Source organism: Vipera berus (genome assembly GCF_964194415.1).
Source record: "Vipera berus genome assembly, chromosome: 3".
In the NCBI taxonomy this organism is placed as follows: Eukaryota; Metazoa; Chordata; class Lepidosauria; order Squamata; family Viperidae; genus Vipera; species Vipera berus.
Genome location: NC_138204.1, coordinates 199669088 through 199683352, shown reverse-complemented (window position 1 = coordinate 199683352; position 14265 = coordinate 199669088).

Sequence of the window (14265 nt, the reverse complement as noted above, 5' to 3'; positions counted from 1 at the left end):
TAGCTTCAGGATCTGGCCTTCTAAAGAGCAGTCAGGGTTGATCTCCTCTAGGACTGACCAGTTTGATCGCCTTGCAGTCCAAGGGACTCTCAGGAGTCTTCTCCAGCACCAGAGTTCAAAGTCCTCAATTCTTTGGTGCTCAGCCTTTTTTATGGTCCAACTTTCACTGCCATACATTGCAACTGGGAAGACCATAGCCTTGACTATAGCCATGTTACCTAAGACTCCCTTATTACAAAGCTTTGAATTGATATCTTTGGTCCAGTTCTAGTTGTACTGATGTTGAACTCAGCACAGGTTTTATTCCCAAGCAAATAAGTGCAACTCTGCAATCCTGAACTATTTTGAGAAATAATTATATTTTTAGAATAGATTATTTATATGTTAAGGACATATACTCTTGATCTGAAAGTAAAAATCAGTTGGAGTGGGAATAAATTGTATCCAAGTTAGTTTAGTGAAGCATAATGTGATCAGAGAATGCTATTTTATATATGCAATATTTTGCCTAATTGTACAGTGCTACGTATTTATTTAGTAGTATGAATTTAATATACTGACAGATGAAATAACCATATTTTTTTAAAAAAACCTGAATGTTTCCATTTATCACAGTTTTATACTTCTGCAGCTGCAACCTCACCATTTATTATTTAGCTAAAGGCCAACTGAAGATGATGGGATTTTATTTAAGCAACCTAATTAAACAGAATTGTACCATAAAATTATATTTTATACAGTAGTCTGCAAAATACAGACTCTCATCATATGTTGTAGAGCATTTCTGAAGAAAGGTGCTATTTATTGCAAGCATAACATATGGCCTTTCAGGTCTGATAAGTGTAGATTGACTGATGCACTGAATGTGTGGAATATATTAGTAGATATATGCAACATGGAGAATAAAAATAGCTTTGAAAGGAAGATTTGGTTGATTTCATTTAGAGACAAAATGATTTAAATTATTTCCAACACAAAGCAAAGGAGGGGAAAACCATTTATTTACCATTTGATAGGAGGGCAAATCACTGCAGCTGGTGATCTCAATGTGATGCAAATTCTAGGATAATAATATAGCAATGTAAAGCAATGCAATACAATACAATATAAATATTAAAAATATGCCCTGAAAATCCCCAGTAAGGCAAATATTTATATAAAAAAGGAGAGTATGGCTGCCTATTGAACTAAAGTTCCTGGAGATCAGCTTCCATAAGTAGCAATATGCAGTAGCAATCATAGCTGGATTATGCATTTAAATTGTTTTATAAATAAAAACTTTGAAAGTAATTTGAACTCATAAATGGTCCAACAACTTCCATAGTTATAGGTGAGAAGAACCCTCAGTGTTGGAGATATACTGCTAACTTCCTGATATCACCATCTCTACTTTCTCCCATGGGCATTTTCCCAACAACATTGATATTGCCATGCTTCCTTCTGAAGGCTAGATATCCTATAAATATGATTCTGATGGGGTTCTCAGAAAATGATCTACTGTGAGATGGCTTTAGTTACTGCCTTTATAAAGAAATATTGTGGTTGTCTTACTATGTCAGCAACCTTTTTAGAATGATGTATAGAAGATGAGGAACTAAGTCAGTGATGACTTGCTCAAAGTAGTGGAAGTCTTTATCATGTAACAAGAGGACAGTTTTTGTATGCAATAAGATTCAAGACACATCTGAGCGCATGCTTTCCTCTAGATCATTGCTAAGCACATTGATTTGTGCTTAGATTGTAAGCTGCCCTGAGTCTTCGGAGAAGGGCGGGATATAAATGGGATTAAAATAAAAATAAATAAATAAAATAGATAGGAATATGGTACAAAATTATGCCCACATTTCTACTGAAATTATATTAGCATTTTATATCTTTATAAATCAGTTAGCAAATGTTAATCTTCTACAAACCATTAAGCCTTTATAGCATTGGTCTTTGAGATGTATAAATTATAATCCTAGTTTACAATTGCAATTACTCCTCAATTTTTTAGATCTACTGTATGTTCAACAGAATATACTGGATTGAGATTCTCATTCCACAGGTTCTATCTGCTTAGCTTTGGGTTTCAGATGTTCAAGTGTGAACAAAAAAAGAAACCTTTCGAACTTACTCTCTTTCTTTGATGGAAGTCCCTTTCTTTAAAAAAAAATATGCACACTTCTGGGAGCTCTACAAATCTCTCTCTGATTTGCCTATTGAATAGAAGCACAGAAGAATATAACAATCCTTTCTAAAGTTATCACTGTGCTTGCAACTTCTCAAGAAACCAGTAATTATTGGATATCAATGTCCACTTGACAAATGGAAAGCAAGGTAAAGACTAGAGATTTTCACATTCACAATCTGAATTTTAAGTGAGGCAGAAAATATTTTGAAATAATCCTTTATTTCTTAATCTGCATTGAGAGGCAACATTTCAGCTGGAGCAACTGTGCTGAATATTCAGAGCCTACAACACAGAGATCTAAATATAAACCTGAAGAGGAAATTCAAAGAAATGTTAGTCACACATACACAATTAAGGGCATCCCTGTGTGGATGTGTCAGAAATCAAGATAGTAGTCAGAACCATGTGATTAAGCTCTACATGTTTCTCCTGCATAGTACTTAATATGTGAAGGACTAGTAATTGGAATTTGGAAGGGCCACCTGTTAAATAGCTGGCCAGCTATTTAGTTCCTTTGTCAAATATTTTCTGTACCTAACAAAATGTAACCTCTTAGGAATCCAGATCACACTATTAAACTAAATACTTGTCCAACCTCCACTCTTAGAATCTTATAATCTCTGGGTTTTTATGTATACACAACAACTAGGAACAAACAAAGTTTTTCACTAAAATTGTTATGATAATTCCCTGTGGTTTAATTTTTTTTAGTTGATCAGAATATAAAATAAAAAATATATATAATAGGAAACTAGGGGACGGAAAAGGAAAAAGGAGAAAACATGGGATAGAAAGGGAAAAAGAAAAAAATGCATTGACTTCTGACGCTTTTTAGCACAGTAGAAGATAATGACATGGGTTAATCTTCTCTTGATCTTTGCTATGTCTTTCAGTGTGTTCATATTTCATTAATATGAGTTTCCTGTTTTAGACAGCATTCTAAATATTGTAGATAAGTGTACTTGAGCTGTGGCTCTTTACCAAAACAAAACAGATAAACACGATCAAGCTCCCGACACTTAAAAGCAAAGCAATTTTATTAATCTTTATAATCTTATGTAGAAGCATATACAGTATATTCAACTGAAAAAGTAGATAAAATCTATAAAATGTTATTTGGTTAGACAACTAAATATCCTTGAAGGTACCAGAAGATTAAACTAACTATTGTTAGTTGAGAACTGCTAAGCTTGTAAGCCGCCCTGAGTCTTCGGAGAAGGGCGGGATATAATTTTAATTTAATTTAATTTATTATCATTTCTATACCGCCCTTCTCCCGAAGGACTCAGGGCGGTGTACAGGGCAAGAATAAAACACAGAAATTTACAAAAATTAAAAGATAATTAAATGCATGCCCGATTAAAATACAATTGATACATAGTAAAAACCCCAATAAGAATGATAAAAAAACCCACCAATCCCCCCTCAGGCCAGGCCGGCTTGCTCGAACAAGTATGTTTTCAGATCGCGGCGAAAGGAGCGCAGATCGGGCGCCGTCCGGAGCTCAACCGGTAACTGGTTCCATAGCTCCGGGGTGCCCACAGAGAAGGATCTCCCCCTGGGGGCCACCAGACGGCATTCTCTGACCGGTGGCACCCTGAGGAGGCCCTCTCTGTGGGAACGCACAGGGCGCAGGGAGCTTGATGCCGGCAGCAGATGTTCCCTGAGGTACTCCGGCCCCATGCCATGGAGGGCTTTGAACACCATTACTAGCACCTTGAATCTCACCCGGAAGACAACTGGCAACCAATGCAGCTCACGGAGCAGAGGTGTCACGTGGGAGTATCGGGAAACTCCCAACACAACTCTCGCGGCTGCATTCTGTACCAGTTGGAGCCTCCGGGTGGTCCTCAAGGGAAGCCCCATGTAGAGAGCGTTGCAGTAGTCTAGACGAGAGGTCACGAGCGCGTGAGTGACCGTGCATAAATCATCCCGGCTTAGATAGGGCCGCAACTGGCGCACCAGGCGAACCTGGGCGAAAGCCCCCCTAGTCACGGCCACCATGTGATCTTCCAAGGTAAGCCGCGAATCTAGGAGGACTCCCAAGTTGCGAGCCCTATCTACGGGGGGTAATAATTCACCCCCCATAGAAAGAGATGGAATATCCGAATAGACCCGGGATGAAGGTATGCAAAGCCACTCGGTCTTGTCGGGGTTGAGTTGAAGTCTGTTCCTCCCCATCCAGACCCGAACCGCCTCCAGGCAGCGGGACATCACGTTGAGGGCATCACTGGGGTGGTTTGGGGTCGAAAGGAAAAGTTGGGTATCATCAGCGTACTGATGATACCCAACTCCAAAGCCACGAATGATCTCACCCAGCGGTTTCATATAGATGTTGAACAGGAGAGGCGAGAGGACCGACCCCTGAGGAACTCCACAAACGAGAGACCTCGCGGTCGACCTCTGCCCTCCTGTCAACACCGACTGCGAGCGTCCCTGGAGATAGGAGGAGAACCACTGTAAAACCGTGCCTCCCACTCCCAATCCCCTGAGACGCCGCAGCAGGATACCATGGTCGATGGTATCGAAAGCAGCTGAGAGGTCCAATAGGACTAGAACAGAGGAATGACCCCTGTCCCGAGCCCTCCAGAGATCATTCACCAGCGCGACCAATGCCGTCTCCGTGCTGTGCCCGGGCCTGAAACCCGATTGGTACGGGTCTAGATAATCCGCTTCATCCAGGACCAAAGGGAGCTGATGCGCCACCACACTCTCAACAACCTTCGCAAGAAAGCGAAGGTTGGAGACCGGACGAAAGTTGTTCAATACAGCTGGGTCCAAGGCAGGCTTCTTGAGGAGGGGCCTCACCACCGCCTCTTTCAAGACGGCAGGGAAGCTACCCTCACTCAAAGAAGCTGATATAACTGCCTGGAACCAGCTGCGTGTCCTCTCCCGGGCTGCATAAATCAGCCAGGAAGGGCACGGGTCCAATAAACATGTGGTGGAGCTCAGTCTCCCCATAATCCTGTCCACTTCCTCCGGAGTCACAGAATCAAACTCCTCCCAAGTGATATTGACAAGACCACCCGCGTCCTGATCGCCAGACTCTGCCCAGTCGGAGTCCAGACCGGTCCGAATCCGAGTGATTTTGTCCGACAGATAATTGTTAAACTCCTCGGCACGACCCTGCAAGGGTTCCTCCCTCACCTCCTGATTAAGGAGGGAGCGAGTCACCCTAAACAGAGCGGCCGGGCGATTATCTGCGGACGCGATAAGGGTAGCGAAGTGATTAGACCTCGCCACCCTTATCGCAGCGAGATAAGACCTAATATGGGTTCTTAGTCGCAATCGGTCGGATTCGGATCGGCTGGACCTCCAACCGCTCTCTAGGCCCCGTCTCCGGTGCTTCATCTCCCGGAGCTCCGCGGAGAACCATGGAGCTCGACGGGATCTGCATCGGGTCAGGGGCCGCAAGGGTACAACTCGGTCAAGAGCCTCAGTGGCTGCCCTTTCCCAAGCTTCCACTAAGGCATCTGCCGAGCTGTGAGTGGGGGAGGCAGGTGGGGACCCCAGCGCTGCCTGGAATCTCGCGGAATCCATTAAGCGTCTGGGGCGGTACCATCTAACTGGTTCCACACACCCACGGCGGGGGGTGGCAAAACGGAAGACCAGCCGCAGGAGATGATGATCGGTCCATGACAGGGGCATAATAATTGGGGAGCCCCCACCAAGATCATCTAACCACCGCCCAGATAAGAAAACTAGGTCAAGGGTGTGGCCTCCCTCATGAGTCGGTCCTGAAATTACTTGCGTCAGGTCCATGGCCGTCATGGAAGCCATGAACTCCCGAGCCAACTCAGATGATCCTCCCAAAGATGGTAGATTGAAGTCCCCCAAAACTATAAGTTTCGGGAACTCAACCACCAACCCAGAGAGGACATCGAGAAGCTCAGGCAGGGCTGCTGCTGCGTGACTAGGCGAAAGGTACACCAGCAGCAAGCCCAACTGCGCACCAGGGCCGCATCTCAAGAAGAGAGACTCACACCCGACTATCTGCGGAACGGTGGCCTCCCGCGGAGCTAAGGTCTCCCTCATAACAACAGCCACTCCCCCACCCCTACCCTGAGCCCGAGGCCGGTGTAGCACCCGGAAACCTGGTGGGCAGAGATCAGCCAGAGGAATACCGCCCTCTGGGCCCAACCAAGTCTCCGTGATGCAAGCCAGGTCCGCCTGCTCACCCTCGACCAAGTCACGGACGAGAGGAGCTTTATTAACGACAGACCTGGCATTCAGGTACACCAGCCGGAGCTCAGGAGGCTGCACATCCTCACTCCCGGGACCTCGGGGTAGAACAAGAGGGTCGGAACGCCTCACCGCTTGCAAGTAGCGGAGAGGCCTTCCCTGAGGTCGATACGGCCCTCTGTTCCTGCACCTGCTGCCATTCCCTAACGTCGTGGGAATAGGCATTCCCACGACTTGCCCTGGAGCCCCGGGGGCGACCGACCTCCGCTCCTCCCCTCCGCGATCAATCCCGGCCCTGGCCTGAACAGTGGTTGATGGACTGCCCCCCATATCCGAACAACCAAAAGAAGTTCCCACCCCCCTCCCTAACCTCCTAAAAAATTTAACCAAAAAACTAACCAGGGGCCTCCTATTTGGCTTATATCGGAGGCCCCTACCCATGCCCAGCCATCTCTCAGGGTCCCAACACTCGGGCCCTTCATCAAGAGGAGGTGTAAAAAGTAAGGCGGGTCGCTCCCAGGATGGGGGGGCCCCCATGAGAGCGTATAAGGTCGTGCTCGAATAAGTCAGACGCATGATCTTAACAAGTCCGACAAAAAAAAAACAGCAAGGCAGACCAGATCAACTCAACATGGGAGGATCTCAAAATAAATAAATCGAAGGCAAGTGACCAGAGAGCCAACCCAGCTCCAGTGCCACTGGAGCTGGGAAATAAATGGAATTAAAATAAATAAATAAAATAAACTTGTGTCCGACCCATTGCGACCCCATGGACAACATTCCTCCAGGCCTTCAAGTCCTCTACCATGTTCTGGAGTCCCCCATGATGATAAGAACATCATTTTTTGGTGTTAGTTCTATAAGGTGCTGTAGGGTTTCATAGAACCGGTCAATTTCATCTTCTTTAGCACTGGTGGTTGGGGCATAGACTTGGACTACTGTGATATTGAATGGTTTGCCTTGGATTCGAACTGAGATCATTCTGTCATTTTGTGGATTGTATCCCAGTATTGCTTTTCCTAGTCTTTTATTGACTATGAAGGCTACTCCATTTCTTCTGAGGGATTCTTGCCTGCAGTAGTATACCTGATGCTCCTCTGAATTAAATTTACCCATTCCTGTCCATTTTAGTTTGCTCATTCCTAAGATGTCAATGTTCAGTCTTGTCATTACTTGTTTGACCACGTCCATCTTTCCTTGATTCATGGATCTTACATTCTAGGTTCCTATGGAAAAAAAACCTTTATAGCATCGGACTTTCCTTTCACCACCAGATACATCCACAGCTGAGCATCCTTTCAGCTTTGGCCCAGTTGCTTCATTCTTTCTGGCACTACTAGTACTAGTGTCCAATATGCTATTGCTCTTCCCCAGTAGCATATTGGACACCTTCCAACCTGAGGGGCTCATCTTCCAGCGTCATATCTTTTTTCCTTTTGGTACTGTCCATGGGGTTTTCATGGCAAAGATACTGGAGTAGGTTGCCATTTCCTTCTCCAGTGGATCACTTTTGTCAGAACTTTCTGCTATGACCTGTCCATCTTGGGTGGCCCTGCATGGTATAGCTCATAGCTTCATTGAATTACGCAAACCTCTGTGCCACGACAAGGCAGTAATCCATGAAGAGAAACTAACTATGCTTTGATATTATTTTTACTGAAGATTGAATTTTTAGAATGGAAGTATTTAGCTTTATAAACAATCAAAAAGAAAAATCCTTAAACTTAAAAAAGGACACCCCCCCAAAAAAAGAATAGATGTTGTCTTGAGTTGCTTGAATGACTCCACAATATCACAGCATCTAAGAGACAAGGTGAGGAACCCCAGGCACAAAAAATGCATTTGTGTCATTGAATATATGAATATATATTTTTGTGGTTCATATTTATATAACTTGTTATGGTATCCCAGAGGGATGAATATGCATTCTTTACCCAGCCTGCCATCATCCCCTTATGGAAATATAGCTACCCTTTACTGCTAAGTAGTGGAGCTGAGCTGAGCTGAGCTGAACTGCCAATTTGGTGTAATGGTTAACAGAATAGAATACAGAATAACAGAGTTGGAATGGACCTTGGAGGTCTTCTAGTTCAACCCTTTATTCAAGCAGGAAAACCTATACCATTCTGGACAAATGGTTGTCCAATCTCTTCTTAAAAACCTCCAGTGATGGAGCACCCACAACATCTGGAGGCAAGTTGTTCCTCTGATTAATTGTTCTCACTGACAGGAAGTCCCAAAGGTGCTTTTCCAGGAAGCTTCTTGAATGAGAAGTGAAACATCTTCAAAGAAGAACTAGAAAGTCCAGTTGCTTCCTGAAAAAGCACCTTTGGGACAAACATGACCTGAATGACTGAGAATCTCTATTGAAACTCCATAGATATCACTGACAGAACATTTTTCTTAATTCTAAGTTGGATCTCTCTTTGCTAAGCTTCCGTCTGTTACTTTTTGTCTTGCCATCAGGTGCTTTGGACAATAGGTTGACCCCTTCCTCTTTTTGACAGCCCCTCAAATATTGGAAGACTTTTATCATGTAGCTTTATCATGTTACCTCTTCTCTTTGTTAGACTAGATCAGGGCTTTGAAACCTTGACAACTTTAAGACTTGTGAACTTCAGCTCCCAGAATTCCTCAGCCAGCTCTGGGAAGTCTGAAAGGTGTCAAGTTTGCAGACCCCTGGACTAGGCATTCCCAGTTCTCACAACTGTTCACTGTACCATTTGTCATCTTTGTTACTCTACTACGCATTATTTCTAGAGTTTCAGATTCTCACCTAACTTCCAGAACATCCAGCACACCTTGCTGCCTGGAAGATACAGAGAGTTGAAGTTCCAACTTTCAGCAGAATCTAAGGTTCGGGAAGACAAGACACAGAAACTTTCTTCCTTGGTTGTTCCACATTTTGAACCAAAGTAATTAATTTTACAGGTAAATTGATGAGTAAATTTTTGAGGCAATTCAAGTAATGATACAGAGAAAACGGAGATATATAATGGATTAATTATCTGTAGAAGCCAGAGTCATGCTTCTAATAATAGGAACAGTTAGGAATCTCAATGGAAATATATGACAAAATCTGGCAATACTACAAGCTTGGTTCAACGTTTTTGAAGCCACAATTTTAGTCTCTTAATGATTAGTGCAGAGGAATCTACCTATTTATCTATCATCTCTCTCTCTCTCTCGACCTGACCTCATTTTTTTTTCTTTACACTGAAAATGATGTTCTATTTAGCAAATGCAGAAATGTGTTAAGGTGGCCACTTAGGCATATTTGAAGGTGCTTGTGGTGCTCAAAAGTTCCTTTAATTTGGCTCAGCCACATTATAAAGGACATGGGTTAGTTTTCAGAGCAATAAGAAAGCCTAGAGGTGTCCTTTCTCTAGTCCCCAGGGGCTTTTTTGTCTCTCATTTTTCTCATCCTCAACTGGGAAGAACTTTCATGATCAGCTTGTTTTAGGCTTACTGGAAACTGCTGCTTCAAGGTTTAATATGAGTTTGATTTATATTGCCTGGAAGAAGAATTGCTTATTGAAGTAAAATGACATGGCCTATAGAAAGAGGCTTTCCAACCCATCAGTTTTCATATTAGTTTTATACGAGGTACAGAAATGCTCAAGAAAGTCACAAAACGCAGAGAAAGTGTATATTTCAAATCTGCCCCAAATCTATCACTGATGCCAGATTATTAGGTATACAAGTCATCAGACTGAAGGTTCAAAATTTTCCTTTCATTTTGAGCCCCATTATTTGGTACCACTACATAATCCTCTGCAACAAATAGCACATGTGTCTCCATTTTTATATGTACCAGAAGATTGCACACCTGCCTCAAGTAGGCAAAACTTGCAGAACAACTTTGTAAGACTTTGGACAGGGCTGTGTAGAAACAGGGAACCTCAGAAACACAGGAGACTGTCTTAAATAACAAAATAAGCTATTTTACCAAGCATAGTATAATCTGCAATTAGTGGCTTACCTGCAGAGAATTAGGTTTCAACTAGGATCATGCTACATATAGAACATTTATTCTGTCAATGAACTTGGCTGTTTAATTGTAACACAAAACCAAAAGTCAATACAGACACTTCACCCTCAAGTTAATAAACATTTGCTGATATGCAATTTTTTTAGCTTTTATTCTCAACATTTAGAAGCACTCTGGTGTCTGTAATAATATTTGAATATTAAAATACTTATTAAAATGGTTTTTCAAGAATCTAGGTTTTTTCCTTTACATTCTTTTAAGCTTTTACAAACTTTTTCTAGAAGCTCAATTCTAGAGGAATTAAGAGTTCCTGTTGTTAACAGTTGTTTTATTATTATTATTATTATTATTATTATTATTATTATTATTATTATTATTATTATTATTATTATTGTTGTTGTTGTTGTTGTTGTTGTTGTTGTTGTTGTTGTTGCTGTTGTTGTTGTTGTTGTTGCAGACAGCTGGTCATTTGCATTCTTTTAGAAAGTCATTGAGGCCAGTTGGAGGTTTATTTGTGTTATCAGGGTCACCTGAGTACCGCAAATGGGTGTGGAGCCTTCTTGGGACTGCTGAAAAGACTATGTTGTAGACTGGATATAGATGATGCCGTATCTATCCCCCTCTTTCAACTTTGACATAGATGGCCTCTTTGACCTCTTTTTCAAACCAATGGTCCTCTCTGTCCAAAACATTTTGCATTTGCACTACTCACAAGACCCTGAGGACACAGGTAAATCCACAAGTGGCCTCAACAACTCTCTAAAAGAATGCAGCTGTTGGCACCCAGTCAGAGCTAAAGAAGCTTCTTGGATGAGAAGTGAAACATCTTCAAAGAAAAACAAGAAAGCCCAGTTGCTTCCTGAAAAAGTACCTTTGGGACAACCATGACCTGGATGACTGAGAATCTCCATAATCATTTAGACATCTAATTGTGAAATTGAGAACATCTCATATATCACCCTTTAGCATTTTGAACACTGAGATCAACCAGAGAAGTTCTGTTGGCTGAAAAATGACAAATTGGCAACAAGGTACATTCTTATTATTATTGCACTTAGTCTTTTGAGTAACCACCAAGAGCTACAAAATACACCTGTTGCAAAGGTCTCCTTGAATTTAGTGGGATTCTAAGGTAAATGGATAGAGATTTGCAGCTTCAGCGTAATGACAGGGTTGCATGCAGATTATGATAGCTAAAAATTGGTGGCACGTTTTTTTGCACTAAAGCAGCAGGGAACAAATGTGAGGTAAGCACTAAAATGGATTTAATATAATAAAAATGAAATCTCCCATCCCAGTCCGAAATTCTGGTCCCATTTTGTGTGAGAAAGAATTTGCGGCAACTAATGTTGTTGTTGTTGTTAGCTGCGAAGTCATGTCCGACCCATCGTGACCCCATAGACAACGTTCCTCCAGGCCTTCCTGTCCTCTACCATCTTCTGGAATCCATTTAAGCTCACGCCTCCTGCTTCAGTGACTCCATCCAGACACCTCATTCTCTGTCGTCCCCTTCTTCTATTGCTCTCAATCTTCAGCATTAGGCTCTTCTACAGTGAGTCCTTCATTCTCATTAGGTGGCCAAAATATTTGAGTTTCAACTTCAGGATCTGGCCTTCTAAAGAGCAGTCAGGGTTGATCTCCTCTGACCAGTTTGATAACCTTGCAGTCCAGGGGTCTCGCAGGAGTCTTCTCCAGCACCACCCCAAAAAGTGTGCATAAATTCATCAAAGGAAAGAATGAAGTTTGTAAAAAGCATAGGGAGTAGAAAAATGCTCCTGTATTGCATTGTTGTAGCATTACAAAATTTGTTGAAATGTTGATTTCAATGTTTTGTAAATTCCAAGTGAGAGGCAGTGGTTTATATGTTTGTCTAGGACAAAAAAGACCCACACTCAAGCCCATCATCAACTATGGATGTTCAGTGGGTAATGTTCTGTACCAGCCTACTACTGGCCCTGCAGAAAAGGCAGAGACAACCCCTTTACAAGAAGGCAAGAGGATGGAACTAAGCCTGCCAAATTTATTAACATAAAACAGAGCAAACAAAGCAAAACAGAGCAAACACGAACCATGAAACAGGAGCTATTCAAACGGTTGCCTTCAGCAAACCAGCCCTCCCACACATTCCCCTTTTAAACAGTTCAGGGCGTGGCTTCTCTCTGCCTCCTTCTGAGGTGCCCCATTGCCTTCCTCTGTTTACTCCTGATTGACTGCCTCCTGTGTCGGGCGTTCTTGAACAGGGCCAGCTGTGGGTCATCTTCATCCATGCTGTCAGGCTCACACAGCTGGGTCTGCATCGTAACCAGATGGGAGGGGCCTGGCTGAGGGCTCTGCAGAGCCTCAAGGCTATCCTCAGCAAGCTCTCCAACACCCCGCTCCTCCTCCTCTGAATCGTCCGACCCAACTGCCGAACCCACAGGCTGACCCTGAATCACAACAGGTAACTCGGGACCTGTCTCTCTCAGCCAACACTATCACAAAAGGATTTTGTTTGGATATATTGGAGGAGGAATTACTATACTTGCTACTTTGAGTTAAAGGCAGGATTTAAATCTAATATACTTTACTCTTACTTAGCTAGACCCATCTAATTATTGACCTACTCAGTTGTTATTAACTTGAAGTCTTATTTAAGCTTGTCTCTCATTCACACTCCAATATTTAACCTTCTACTTACAAACCAAATCAATTGCTTACAAAATTAACCTTTTAAAAAGGATTCAAGCAACTTATATTATGTAGAATATACACAGTCTCTTGCAGCCATGGTTAAAGATACTGTAGGAATTGGCAACACATTGCAGTCTGTTCTCAATCATCTATGATGTTTAGTTAAAACTGAAGAAGCTTCTTGGATGAGAAGCGAAACACTTTCAAGGAAAAACAAATCCAGTTCCCTTTTGAAAAAGCACCTTTGGGATGACACATTGCAGTGATTGGGAGACTAATATTATCTGTGGAATGCTATCTGATGTTTTATTTAGAATACTGACCTAATATATTACAGAGTCATTTTTGCCAAACTGATTCAAACTGCTGGTCAAATCAGTTGCCCTTCAGATATTTCATCTCCTATTAATAAGGTAAACATCTAGAGAAGAACATGTTGAAAAAGGTTATCTTAATTCTAGATGTTTTGGAACTATCACTCAAACAATTTTCAGCAATACATCCTTTCCCTGTCTTGGGTGCAATGATAAGACATTTCAGTTCATATTCCAAGCACTAGAACTTTACCAATAGACCCTCGTTGGCCTTATGATTTTTGCATTTTACTAAGATAGGTTGAAGTTAACTATACATTTATCGTTTGGACACTTTATTAGCTGCCCCATGGGGAAATGGAAGAACCCATGTTTAGGAAGAATGAGTTAAGGCACCCTCTGCTTAACAGTTTAGGTGAACTTAGAAGATATTTATTTATCTAGGTCTTTTTATATTACTGATTAGTTTTTCTCTTGCATCTGCCATTCTTTTAATGTTCCCTTAATGAATACTTTTATGATATCATTATAAGTTGCCAGAACCCTTAAAATAGTTGGCATACACATTTTCTAAATAAATATGGAACAGAAATATGGAATATTGAGAATGTTATTAGATTCAGATTGTGTATAAACGAAGTTTTCTAGTAGCTATAAAAATAGGTTCTAATGCTATACTGAATTTGTAAAGAATTGTAAGTTGTTTTTTTATCATTGCCTATCATCATGTTTGCCTGTAACTAGGAGTAATATATCTGAGTTCAAAAACTTAGGCTGATATAAAGTGTTTCTCTTTTCTGCAATTTAGTGCTTGCTGATTTTTCCTGCCCTGATCTGTAGCCCTAGGTTTTGCCTTCAGGTGCTTTGGAGAATAGGTTGACCTCTTTTTCTTTGTGATAGGTAGTCTACATGTCCAAAAAATGACCATATTTGTC